This window comes from Clarias gariepinus, chromosome 22 (assembly GCF_024256425.1).
Source record: "Clarias gariepinus isolate MV-2021 ecotype Netherlands chromosome 22, CGAR_prim_01v2, whole genome shotgun sequence".
Classification (NCBI taxonomy): domain Eukaryota; kingdom Metazoa; phylum Chordata; class Actinopteri; order Siluriformes; family Clariidae; genus Clarias; species Clarias gariepinus.
The window spans coordinates 16,242,410-16,255,426 of record NC_071121.1 but is presented as its reverse complement, the minus strand read 5'-3'; the positions used below and the strand labels follow the sequence as shown (position 1 = coordinate 16,255,426).

Here is a 13,017-nt window from a genome sequence, read left to right as displayed (position 1 = left end):
ACCTTTGTATGTTTTATGGTGGTTCATGTGGGTGTTTGCCTAAAGGAGCGGCATGTCTCAGTTGTGTGAATTCAACTCATTCAATATCATAGTGCAAGACAACAGACTAATCTTTCACAGAGCAAATTAGAATAACAGTGCAGTGTATCAGTGTGAAGCCTCCAACAAACATGGCACTTTACTGAGCAACATTAACATTTTGGTCATGACAGTAAATTAAACTTATTGGTAAAAGACCCATAACAATAAAGCTACAAGTATGGAAAGAAATCAAAAATGAATTAAATACAATGTTATTAATTGTATTTAATAATTAAATACTACTGCAAAGTTGTATTATAATGGTTTATATATAATATCAAATGTGTTGAATAATTACCGTGATGTTCAAAGAGTTCATAAGAAAAAAAATATATAAAGCAAAAAAAAAAAAAAAAAATTATAGTAAAATAATTTTTAAATGGGGTTATTGCCATAAAGTGTATAGATGTGATAGTCATCCTTGTCTAAGCAAAAAAGTTGACTATTTATGGGTCCTGTACTTGATTTCCACTTTGAAAGGAAATGTTAGAAGGGCTGAAGGGTTTGAGTGGGGAAGCCAGAAACCAGTGATTTTATATGTACTTGAGTAGAGACTTTATAAAATAAGACCAGTAAATTACTGCCCCGAAGTAATTTAGCCAGTTTGCTGATGTAGGGAATACAGATGCTGAACAATTTCTCATTCTTATGCTCCCTGCTCAGCAGTCAGGGGTCTTTTCTTTCTTTTTTAACCTGTGCGTGAGAGAAAGAGAGAGAGAGAGACATGAAATGACCATGTTTAGTTTTTTTTCTAGATCTTCCTTCTTTGATCCTGACACAGAATTCAGTAAATTATGGTGCTGTGTGTGGGAAGAGTGTCATCATGGACTGCAAAGTGTTTAGTTCTCCATCTTCTGTTATACACTGGTCAATTCCATTATGCTTTGGAAATGCTAATTTATTATCGTATTGCTTCATATGACTATTGCTTAAAATTATTAATATTTCCTGGGTGATTCACAAATAAAGATGTCAGTACTTGGGTAACTGCTAAATTATTTTAAGATTCAGTTTATTTTAAGAAACAGTTTAACACATTGCTGAGTGGTACAGTAGCTTAGTAGCTTTGCACTCTTAGTGTTGGAGGTTTTGCATGTTCTCCATGTGCTTAATGTTTTACTCCCTCAGTCCAAAGACATGTAGGTTGATTGTTTCCAAATTACCTGATTGTGTGTGTCTAATTATTGTATCATGCAGAAACAGGTTAAGTGTGTTATTTAATGCTGTTTTAATGAGCACTTTGTTTATAATTATATAGGAGAAAAGAAGGCCTTGAAGGTCCCGTGGTAGGCGAGCGATTCTTTGTTCACAAAAATGGCTCTCTGCAGATTTATACAACTGAGATGGATGACACAGGAAAATATATTTGTTTTGTTAACAACTCTGAGGGCAACTCCAGCATTATAGTAAATATTGATATAAAAGGTTAGCAGTGGTCTTAAACCTAACTAGTTTGACACTATTTTTCCTCTATTCTATGGCATATATCATGAGATTATGGTCAGTGAAATGTATCTATTTCTTTATGATAGAACCAATCAAAATTGTGACCCCGCCTCAAGATATAAAGATCAAAAGGGGAAGCATGGCAGAGCTTCTGTGCAAGACACAGTATAATCAGTCACTTACTGATGAGCTGGAAATTCTCTGGCAGAAGGATGGGAAAAAGATATATTCTAAACCCGATGAGGATTTAAGGTGGGCAGGAAAGCAAAGCTTGACTGGAAATGCATTGCCTAGCCAAAAATAAAGTCAACATTTCAAAAGGGTAAAAATATTTTGGGCATCAAGCAAAGAAAACAGCTAAAGACACTTTAAATTACTGGAACTGTGAAACTGTAAAGAACGCTTTAACAAATTTTTAAAACCTGGAGGGATAAAAAGGCTTCAGTGCTGGGGAGCATAAAAATTTGGAGGAATGGAATAATATCATGTGGCCTGATGAGTCCAGGCTGACCCTACTTTAGAGCAATAGATGCATCAGGGTATGAAGCGAAGCACACGAAACAATGCACCCATCATGCATGCTGTTTGGACAGTGCCCCCTGTATAAGCCTTTGGAGATAGTGTTATGCATCAGTTGGTCAGATCTAGGCTCCGCAATGGTATGTGTCAATACCATAAAGTCAGTTGACAACCTGAATGTACCAACTGACCAGGTTATTACATCATAATAGGAATCATATTTACGCATGAACTTGTCATATACTGTAAAAAATAAATAGTACATTTTACGGTAAAAAAAACCTATCTGGAGGAAACCTACCTAGCACGTGGAGAACATACAGTACAAACTCCATACACACAAATACGGAAATTGAGCCTGGCCCGGAATCGAACTGGGACCTTGGATGTGCAAGGCGACAGTGCTAACTACTACACTATCATGTTTGCTACATAATTGCTATCGTCGTTGGACTATTTTTTTTATTATGAATAACCACAGTGAAATCATTCAGCAATTCTGTGAAAAGCATCATTTTATCACACTAGCTGGGAGCTAAAAGAGATAGAAGTTACATTGCTAAGCATTTGATTGTTACTGTTAAAAAACTATTAAGAATACTTTTATACTAATTGATGAAATCAAACCTAAATCAAATGATCAAAGGATGACAAAACCCATCAAAATTTATCCAAGACTTGGACATCAGCATGGTCCCATGTATTTTTAATAAAGACAGCAAAACAATATTTAAATTCTTATCATCAAATATACTAGTGTCAGGGTGGACATTTTTAAGTGTTTTGGGCAGACAATCTAAGCATATAATTTTATAGAAGGACTTTTGTTACGACTTTACACAAAAAATTATTTTATCACACACATGTTAAAATTGTTTATGTCCTCTGTCCCGCATTGTGGTTTTTAAGTGCACACTGCACCTAGGTGTTAAATATTGTGGCGTGGGCAGGGTTTTGGGACTAGTAACCATCATGCTTTGCGGGAGGGGTTGTTAGGTGTTCACCCTGTCGAGGAAAGGTGTTTGGGTTAGTGGCTCTGGCCAGGGAACCTAGCCAGGGACAGGGCTACCCGTCGCGGCTAGGCCTCGACTCAGCATCCGAGATTCCGGGACGACAAGGACCGCCGGACCACCGCGGCAACGTTCCCCGGCCTGAGGACAGCGTACCCCAGCCGCCGTTACAACTAGCTGCGGGGAAGCCGCCTCCCACAGCCGTCTCTGTTTCCCCAACTGCCGGGCCCAACTTCCGGTCAGGACGTGTAGAAAATCGCGCGGGCGTCTACGTGAACTGTGGCCTGGACAACGTTTCGCTACGGGCACTCGTGGACACTGGCTCTACAGTTTCGCTGCTGCGCTGTGGAGTATTAAAACAGGGCGAGCGCGGTTGTATGCTGCCGGCCCCAGCCTTGACTATTCGCACCGTGTCGGGGAGCTATTTGGAGATACGGGCCTGTCGCACTGTGCGAATACAAGTAGGTGCAATCAGTCTTTCTCATCCATTCTTTGTGGCAGACATTGAGGACGATTGTATCTTGGGGTTAGACATTTTAGAAAGGTGGGGTGCGGTACTGAATCTCGCTGATGGAACGTTACGTGGTAACTTCGGGTTAGCCAGGTTGCTAGTTCCCAAAGCGCAGCCGGACGTGTTAGTAGCGCGCACCAGGGGGGCGGAACTTCCGGTGGACGCGCCATGTAAACATCCGGTAGCAGACCGAGCGAGAATAATGGCCGAGCTTATGCAGCGTAGCAGCATGGGGCTCACGAAGAAGAATCAGCCGTTTCGCTGGGACGGGATGCACGCGCGCGCTTTCACTCGGTTACGGGAAGCTCTGGTCACGCCGCCCGTTCTCGGATATCCTGACGCGTCTCGTACGTTTATCCTCGACACGGACGCAAGCGATGTAGGGCTAGGGGCTGTACTGTCTCAGGTTTCCGAGGGTAAAGAGCGTGCTATCGCCTACTTCAGCCGCGCGTTGTCCGGACCGGAGAAAAATTACTGCGTTACGCGGCGCGAGCTGTTAGCGGTCGTCGCGGCCCTTAAACATTTTAGGCCGTATTTATATGGGCAATCCTTCTCGCTGCGGACCGATCACGCTTCGTTGGTGTGGCTGCTTAGCTTTAAAGAGCCCGAGGGGCAGTTAGCGCGCTGGCTCGAGCGGTTGCAGGATCATAATTTTACCATTCAGCACCGAGCGGGAAAACTGCATGCTAACGCCGATGCTTTATCCCGCCGGCCGTGTAGCAAAGAGCGTTGTCGGCACTGCGAGCGGGTTGAAGAGCGCGTGGGTGGTCGCGACATAGAACACTCTCCGATCCCCGTGAATGAGAACATCCTCCCTGCGCAGTCCTCCGGAGCCCCCGTCGGTAATCAGCCGACCGAGCCGGCGTGCAGCCGAGTGACTGCGTCGCCTAAATCATCACCTGTAGTCGTTCCGCCTGTGCCGCAGATGGACTGTGATCAGCTCATTGCCGAGCAGGAGAAGGATCCGGCGCTGCAGCGGGTACTAGGTTGGGTTAACGCGGGGGTACTAGGTTGGGCCAGAGACCGGATTATGCCGCGGTTGCTCACCTGGGACAAGAGGAAAAAGCCCTCCATTCTCAGTTTAATCGACTCGCGTTGCAGGGGGGCTTACTCTACCGCCACTGGGAACGGCCGTGCGGCGTTGGCGAATCTTTTCAGCTGCTGGTGCCGCAGACTCTGCGGGCACGTGTGTTAGGGATGGTCCATGGGCACGCGGGCGCGGGACACTTTGGAGTCACTAAAATGCTGCGGCGGTTGCGCGCTCGTTTCTACTGGCCGGGCTGCCACACGGATAGTGAACTCTTTGTTCACAGGTGCGACGTCTGCACGGCTAAGAAGGGCCCTACCCAGCGCTCGCGAGCACCCCTGCAAGACTTTCGGGTGGGGGCACCTATGGAGCGTATGGGCGTGGACATTCTCGGGCCGTTTCCCATTTCTGATCGCGGGAACCGGTATGTGCTAGTGGCCATGGACTACTTCACCAAGTGGCCGGAGGCATTTGCTGTGCCGGACCAGAGCGCTTCCACCACCGCCCGAGTGCTGGTGGATGAGGTGTTTAGCCGATTTGGCGCCCCCGAGCAGTTACACAGCGATCAGGGGCGTAACTTCGAGGCGGAGGTGTTTGCGGCGGTGTGTGAGCGCCTCGGGGTGAAAAAGACCCGCACCACGCCTCTTCATCCACAAAGTGACGGCCTCGTGGAGCGGTTCAATCGGACGCTCACCACCCAACTCGCCATGCTAACCAGCGACCGGCAGAAGGATTGGGACGAACATTTGCCTCTCGTGCTGTGGGCATATCGCACAGCAGTCCAGGAGTCCTCTCAGCTGACGCCAGCTGCGCTGATGTTCGGGCGCGAGTTGCGCACGCCTGTGGACCTTGTGTTCGGGCCACCTCCCCAGTCTGATTTACCCATGAAGCCTGGGCTGGATTATTTTTGTTCATTAAAAGACAAACTGTTCCGTGTCCATGAGTTGGCGCGTAGACACTTGGCGGACGCCAGTGTTAAACAGTGCCGGGTGTATGACACTCACAGCCAAGGGCGAGACTTTGCCACTGGGGAGCAGGTTTGGGTGTATTCCCCCGGAAGGAAAAGGGGGCTCTCGCCTAAGCTCATGTCTCACTGGGTGGGCCCCTGTACGGTAATTGCCCAGCTCTCTGAGGTAGTCTACCGGGTGAGGTTGACGGGGCGGTCGCGAGTGGTCGTGCTCCACCGGGATCGCCTCGCGCCCTACCAGCCCAACGCCAGCGGGACCTCAAACTCTGTGGAGGCCGGTCCGCCTCAAGGAGAGGGTAGCGGCCCTCCTTCCCCCGCAAAAAGACCCCGGCGTTCACAACGCCAGCGCCGACCACCGTCACGCTTTCAGGACTGAATTCGCCATCGTGACCGGGGACGGTCACAGCTCGGGTGGGGGCAGTGTGGCGTGGGCGGGGTTTTGGGACTAGTAACCATCATGCTTTGCGGGAGGGGTTGTTAGGTGTTCACCCTGTCGAGGAAAGGTGTTTGGGTTAGTGGCTTCGGCCAGGGTGTGTGTGTGTGAGTTAGAAGTGTGTCTTGTGGATCTGTGTTGAATGTGTGATGAATAAATTACTCCCAGCCATTTGCATTGGGCAGCAAGGAAGCTCACTCGTCTCTCCACCATCCTTCCCGGCGATAAAACGCCACAATATGTTCATGTATTTTGTAATGGGTTTGGCACAAGAGGGGCAATAACAAACACGGACGAGGTCTTATGGAAAAGGAGTAATTTTACTTAGGGAAGGAAAGGGTTAAAGGAGGGAGGAAGGAAAAAAGGGGAAGAAAGGTGTGCACGTGCAGGTCTGGTAAATTTCTGGCAACCACAGCTGCCAGTTTTTACCGTAAAATCTAGGGTTTATTTATAAGACCTAGAAAAAAAATATTAAAATCTGTAAAATATACAGTATAATAAGTGCAATCCCGTACAACCAATAATGTTGCTACTGTATTTTTTATGGTAAATTTCTGGCAACCACAGCTGCCAGTTTTTTACCGGAAATTTACGGTTTATTTTTTACAAAGCAGATATTTTTCTGATTTTTAAACTCTATCAACAAAGATTTAGTAAAATATAAACTGATGCTTCATGATATTAGTAACAAACACCTCTGAGAGTTTCCTTTTATAAATACAGTATATCATAAATTTTACTGCAATAAACAATATTTTCATATGTTTTTAACAGTTAAATTTAAGGTCTTACTCTGTAAAACTAATTACTAAATTCTACGGTTATCCCAAGTTTTGTAAAATACAGTTTGATTCTGTAGCATTTATACGGTATTTTCCTGTTAAAATTACGAACATTTTTTACAGTGTACGCTAAAATTTTACCTAAAGGTGATTGAATGAAATCTTAAAATGTGTGACATTTTTTGGCCATGCAGTGTATATAAATGTGAAACCTGTTAAAAACCAATCATTATTTTAATCAAGAGTAAGATAAAATTGCTATCATGTAAAGAATACTTAAAAGGTGAAAGGTATCTTTTGTTTTTAACATTTATTATTACAACATTTATGGTTTAACCTCTTATAATACTTTAAAATGTAATTATTGAATAAAATATAAATTAAATTAAGTACAGCATTGTTGTAATTTTAATAATTATACCTCCACAAAGGTTGATGCAAACATTGATTTACCTTTTCTTTTTCAAACTGTAAATTATTAGCATAATTCATTTTTAATTAAGTTTTTTTTTAATATATTTTTATATTTTATAAAAGCAGAAGCAATTGTAGACATATAAGCTGCTAACCATAGGCTGTGATAATTTTTGGTTTATGTTGTTCTTTTTACTAAATTAACCAGCAAAATGTATATGAAGATATTGCGATTTCAAAATTTCTAGATATATGATTTATTTTAGATGTCCCTGATCCTCCAGTAGACTTACAGTAACATTATCAGATCTTAGATAAAGATCGTAGTGTGAAGCTACATTGGGTGCCTACCAAAGACTATAACAGCAGCATAACAGGTACTGTACATGTAGACTGCTTACACTTTATGCAAATCTTAAAAGATATGCAACCTCGAGCTACCCTGCAGTGTTTTAAAAAAAAATTTATGTAATTGATGTCTACTTATTGAATAGATTACATCATAGAATTTGAGGAGAACGACTGGGAACCAGGCAAGTGGAGGCCACTGCTGAGAGTATCTGGTGACAAGAACTCTGCTCCTCTCTCATTATATGGACATATTAACTACCAGTTCAGAGTCAGCGCTGTCAATGCCATTGGCAGAGGTCATCCCAGCAGTCCCTCTGAGAGATACAAAACTCCTCCTGCTGGTAAGAAAATGGGAATTTAGGAATGTTTATACATAGAGTGGAATAAATAACTAAGGACTGTGAATAATCAGGCATTTCATAGAATTCTTAAAACCCCCCAAGAAGATTTGACATTTGATAATATACAGTATGTACAGTAAAGACACCTCTTATTAAAACAGATTTCCCCCTTATCAGCCCCAGATAGGAATCCATAAAACATAATGATTGAGGGTCATTCACCTCATCAGATGGACATTAATTGGGAGGTAACAAACTGACATTGTTTTTAATATACTGCTATATATGTATACTGCAGTTGAAATATACAATTGGAGGTACACATTGCAGACACTGTTTTCCAGAGCGACTTACAAAAGTGCTTTAAATATTTTATTATTAGATATACTGTATCATTACACTGGGTTACTAACCAAAAGAACTACAGTCAAACAAAATACTGTTGGGAAGAAAGTAGATATATAGGTTATATAGATTACAGACGAGTATATAAAATGTTTGTTTTATATAACGAATATCTAATGAATATTTGGTATATTTGGTATTTGGTCACTACTGATGTCTAAGAAAATTGATAAGCCTAAAGCAAGCTATACTGTATGGTCGAGGGCATGTAGATGCCTGTCCTATCATATAAAGCGGTCTGCCTTAAATACTTGTGTATATTCTTTAGCAGGTGTTAAAAACTTTTGAGAATACTGACTGTGGCAGCAAAGCAATTTTTTCCTTGACATTCTGACAGTAAGATACCGTAAGCTTTTTGGTTAATAATGATTATTATTGATTATCATGTTTATTATGTCATCGTCATTGCTATGAAAGTGCAATGACGTCTGATAGGGCTGTTGTCACCCCACACTAGGTGGCATTGTCTTTTCTGCGGTCTTACCACGCTCAAAAAGTGCACAGGCTGTGCAGTGCACCTGGGTGGTGATGGCACAAGTGCTTGGGCCTACTCATCGTTGCTTGCAACTGTATTGCTTCTCCCTTGCTTCTTGACCTACCTTTATCATTTGTAACTTTCCTGGACATTTTGAATGATTCATAGTATAATTAAAAATAATGATAATAAACTAAGAAAAAAATGTGCATCACAAAAATAAATGTTTTAAAACTGCTTTTTTCACTATCTTTGTATTTTAGCCTTTGATGCCAATCGAGTACAATGGACCTTGTTCTTGTGTACAAGATTAGCTATAGGCAGATGGGTGTAGAGGAAAGCTGGACAGACACAATGGTGACAAGGAATTCCTTTGTTGTAAAAGGCATCCAAACTTTTGTTCCATATGAGGTTAAGATCCAGGCCCACAATAATCATGGAGAAACAGTGGAACCCAGTGTGGTGATTGGATATTCTGGCGAAGACTGTAAAGTACTGCTATGTTCTTAAATGTGTAATGTTTCACACTGGTAGTGGATCCATAACAGTTAGCCAGGTGGGACACAAGACTAGAAAGATTAAGTAGCTGGGTCATTACAAATTGTAGCTGAATAATTCTACTTATTTATTGATTATTTCAAAGCCAAATAATTCAGTTGGATTGGCTTATGCTTACTGATACCGTATGAGGCATTTCTTCATAATATGATTTGACTGACTACTCGTATGAAAAATCAAGATCATAGAACACAAAAAGTAAAAAAAAAAAAAAAAAGACAGGTTAAGTTGTAAATAAATCTAATGTGTTTTACAAACGTGTAAGCTGTTTATTTATGTTGGATGGCACCCATCTCCTCAATAGTAGTTGATTATAGGATATTAATGTACAGTACTTGTAGGTATTTCTCTCTCACCAATCATCCTTGATTGTAGTGAGAGCAATAAACTCCAGGTAAAACTATCGTTTAATCACCAGTGCCAGCTGCAGCTCCTGGGGATGTGCACATAGAAGTGTTAAATTCCACACTGGTGCAGGTCAGCTGGTCCCTGGTACAGTACAACAGTCTCAGCTCAGGGGACGTCTTCAAGGTTACAATGTACAGTAAGTGCCTGTCTGTTGATAAACATAGAAAGTATCCATGAGCAAGTAGCTTCTACTTATGAACTCTTCTTCTATGCTTTTAGATATGTTTAAAAAAATATTTTAACTGAAAAAACTGAATTGAAACAAAAAAAAAATCAAACTTAAGGTAAGATGAGTTTAATAGGCTACTGGAATAGGCTATGGGGGAAAAAAGTTGTCATATTATATATTATATGTCAAATTATATGCCTGCATCAAGGTGAGAGGTTTCAAATAGTTTTGGAGAGTTTAATTTAGTGGAATAGAAGGGAAACCTCCACTACATTCAAAACCTGGAAAGATAACTTTATGAAAGAAATGCAATAAAAAAATAAAAATATAATAATAATAATAATAATAATAATAATAAATCTCATGAATATAGATCACTTAAACACATGGGCAATTTTTTTTAGCAAGTAAAAGTTAGAGCATTTCCATACACACTAAACAAGTTTGTGGCCATAAAAATACATAAATAAATAAATACATTAATTATTATTAATTAATTAATTATTAATAATAAGATTAATAAAAAAATAATGTGTCAGTCTTCTTCTTTGTTTTTTTTCGACTGTTCTCTTTCAGGGGTTGCCACAGCGAATCATCTGCCTCCATCTAACCCTATCCTCTGCATCCTCTTCTCTCACACCAACTTACTTCATGTCCTCTCTCACTGCATCCATAAATCTCCTCTTTGGTCTTCCTCTAGACCTCCTGCCTGGCAGTTCTAACCTCAACATCCTTCAACCGATATATTCACAATCTCTCCTCTGAACATGTCCAAACCACCTCACCGTCTCTAAGCCGTAAAGCATCGCTGGTCTCACCACTGTCCTGTACACCTTTCCTTTCACTCTCGCTGATACTCTTTTGTCACCTAACACACCTGACACTTTTCTCCACCCATTCCAACCTGCCTGTACCCGCCTCTTCACCTCCTTTCCACACTCTCCGTTGCTCTGGACCGTTGACTCTAAGTACTTAAAGCCCTGCACCTTCTTTACCTCTGCCCCCTGTATCCTCACCGTTCCTCTTGGGTTCCTCTCATTCACACACATGTATTCCACTGCAGCTAACCTTCATTCCTCTGCTTCCCAGACTAGTCTCTGTAGAGAAGAAAAGAAAAATATCATGATTCATGCTGCTAAGTGTGTAAAAATGTACACACAAAACGAAAAACTAATGCAAACACGGCTTGATCTACTTCTTTTTGTATGGGTCATTGTATCAACTTATTAATAATATTTTTACAGCATTTAGCAGACACCTTTAACCAGAGCTGCTTATAGAATAGCTTTGGTGTCAAAAATGTCCTCCTTATACTATGGACTATGGCCTGTGAACTAATGCTTATTAAATTATGTATTTACAGGTAAAGCAGGTGTACATGACAGAATTCCATCAACAAGTTGGTTCATCAGTATTATCTATGCTGTGGCACTGCTTACTCTGGTAGGTCTAACTGCCTGCTATGTGATCAGGAACAAAAGAGGAATATATGCAGGTATGAAAGTATTGACTTCTGAAGTACTCTCCTCACTACATCACTTGGAGTGTCAGTCAAACTAAGAAAAAAATCAGCTTTGTAGTTTCCCTCACTTATACTGCATCCCCAAGGCTCTTTCTTGCTGCTTTTATTTCAAGTGCACATAAAGACACGATACCCTGCACAAAATCTCTAAATATTTTAACATCTTTGGATTTTTCTTTGCTACCAAAGTGTGACTTTTCTCATGAAACGTATGACTCTACTTTTTGATCATATTCACTAGTGCTACATTAAGAATGTTTTAATGAAGACAATGACTATGAAAATCACTAATATTTTAAATTGTATAGCATTTAGTGTTTGTACTTTTCTTCTTCCAGCAAGCCTAGAAGCTTAGGATCAGGGTTCAAGTTGTTTTACCATGGTGTGGATAGGAAAAGAAATGAAGTAGGACTTATTCTGAAAGAGGGGTTTGTTAGGAATGTTCTAGTGGTGAAAAGAGTATCAGATAGGGTGATAGTCTGAAGCTGTAAATTGAAGGGGTAATGTTCAATGTTATTAGTGGTTATGCCTCACAGGTAGGATGTTATTTGGAAGAGAAGAAGAAATTCTGGGGTGAGTTAGATGAAGTGATGCAGAGCATCCCGAGAGGTGAGAGAGTGGTGATTGGTACAGACTTTAATGGACATGTTGGGGAAGGGAAAAGGGGTGATGAAAATGTGATGGGCAGATGTGGTCTTCAGGACAGAAATGTAGAAGGACAGATGGTGGTGGACTTTGCAAAGTGGATGGAAATGGCAGTAGTGAATACTCTCTTCCAGAAGAGGCAGGAACATAGTGTGACTTACTGTATAAGAGCGGAGACAGAGGCACTCAGGACTACATCCTGTGTCAACATTGTAATCTGAAAGAGATCAGTGACTGCAAAGTGTTGGTAGGTTATCAAACCAGATAATCTGTCAGTGATAAAAAAGTGATAAAAGGTCCCCTCAAACAAATTCCTCCAATAATTCTTCACTGGTAACATAAGAGCCAGACTGTCTATTTTAGTAGTATTTCTCATCTAGTGGAGACAGTTTATTTGAGTACTATGCACATAAGTAGAGTTTTAAAGAATTACATTGGCCGCCTAGCAAATGATTGACCTCTAACTGAATAAAGGTCATATGTGGTGTCACATTTACATTTACATTTAGGCATTTGGCAGGCGCTCTTATCCAGAGCGACTTGCAAAAAGTGTTTTGAAGTTTACATCATTGAATACATACTGGGTTAACTAGGTTAATAACTAAGTGCCATTAGTCACATTAGTGTGTGTGTGTGTGTGTGGGGGGGGGGGGGGGGGGGATTAATTAAAGTACTAGAGAAACAGATGTGTCTTGAGTCGTCATTTAAAGATAGTCAAAGTCTCTGCTGTACGGACATCTAGAGGAATCAGACAGATGTTCCAGATAATTCAGTTCCCCTGCGCAAAAGGCATTTCAGTTCAAAAGGCATTATTGCCAGAGATGCTCAATCAGATATACAGTGAAACCTTGGATTACGAGCATAATTTGTTTCAGAAGTAGGCTCGTATTCCAAAACACTCATAAAGCAAATTAAATTTTCCAATAAGAAATAATTGAAACTCAAATTATTCG

General features: G+C 41.3%; 1 pseudogene; it reads left to right on the top strand.

Moving 5' to 3' along the window:
- The window catches only part of LOC128510348 (neural cell adhesion molecule L1-like protein), a 52,758-nt pseudogene that overhangs the window by 35,723 nt on the left and 4,018 nt on the right, over window positions 1–13,017 (top strand).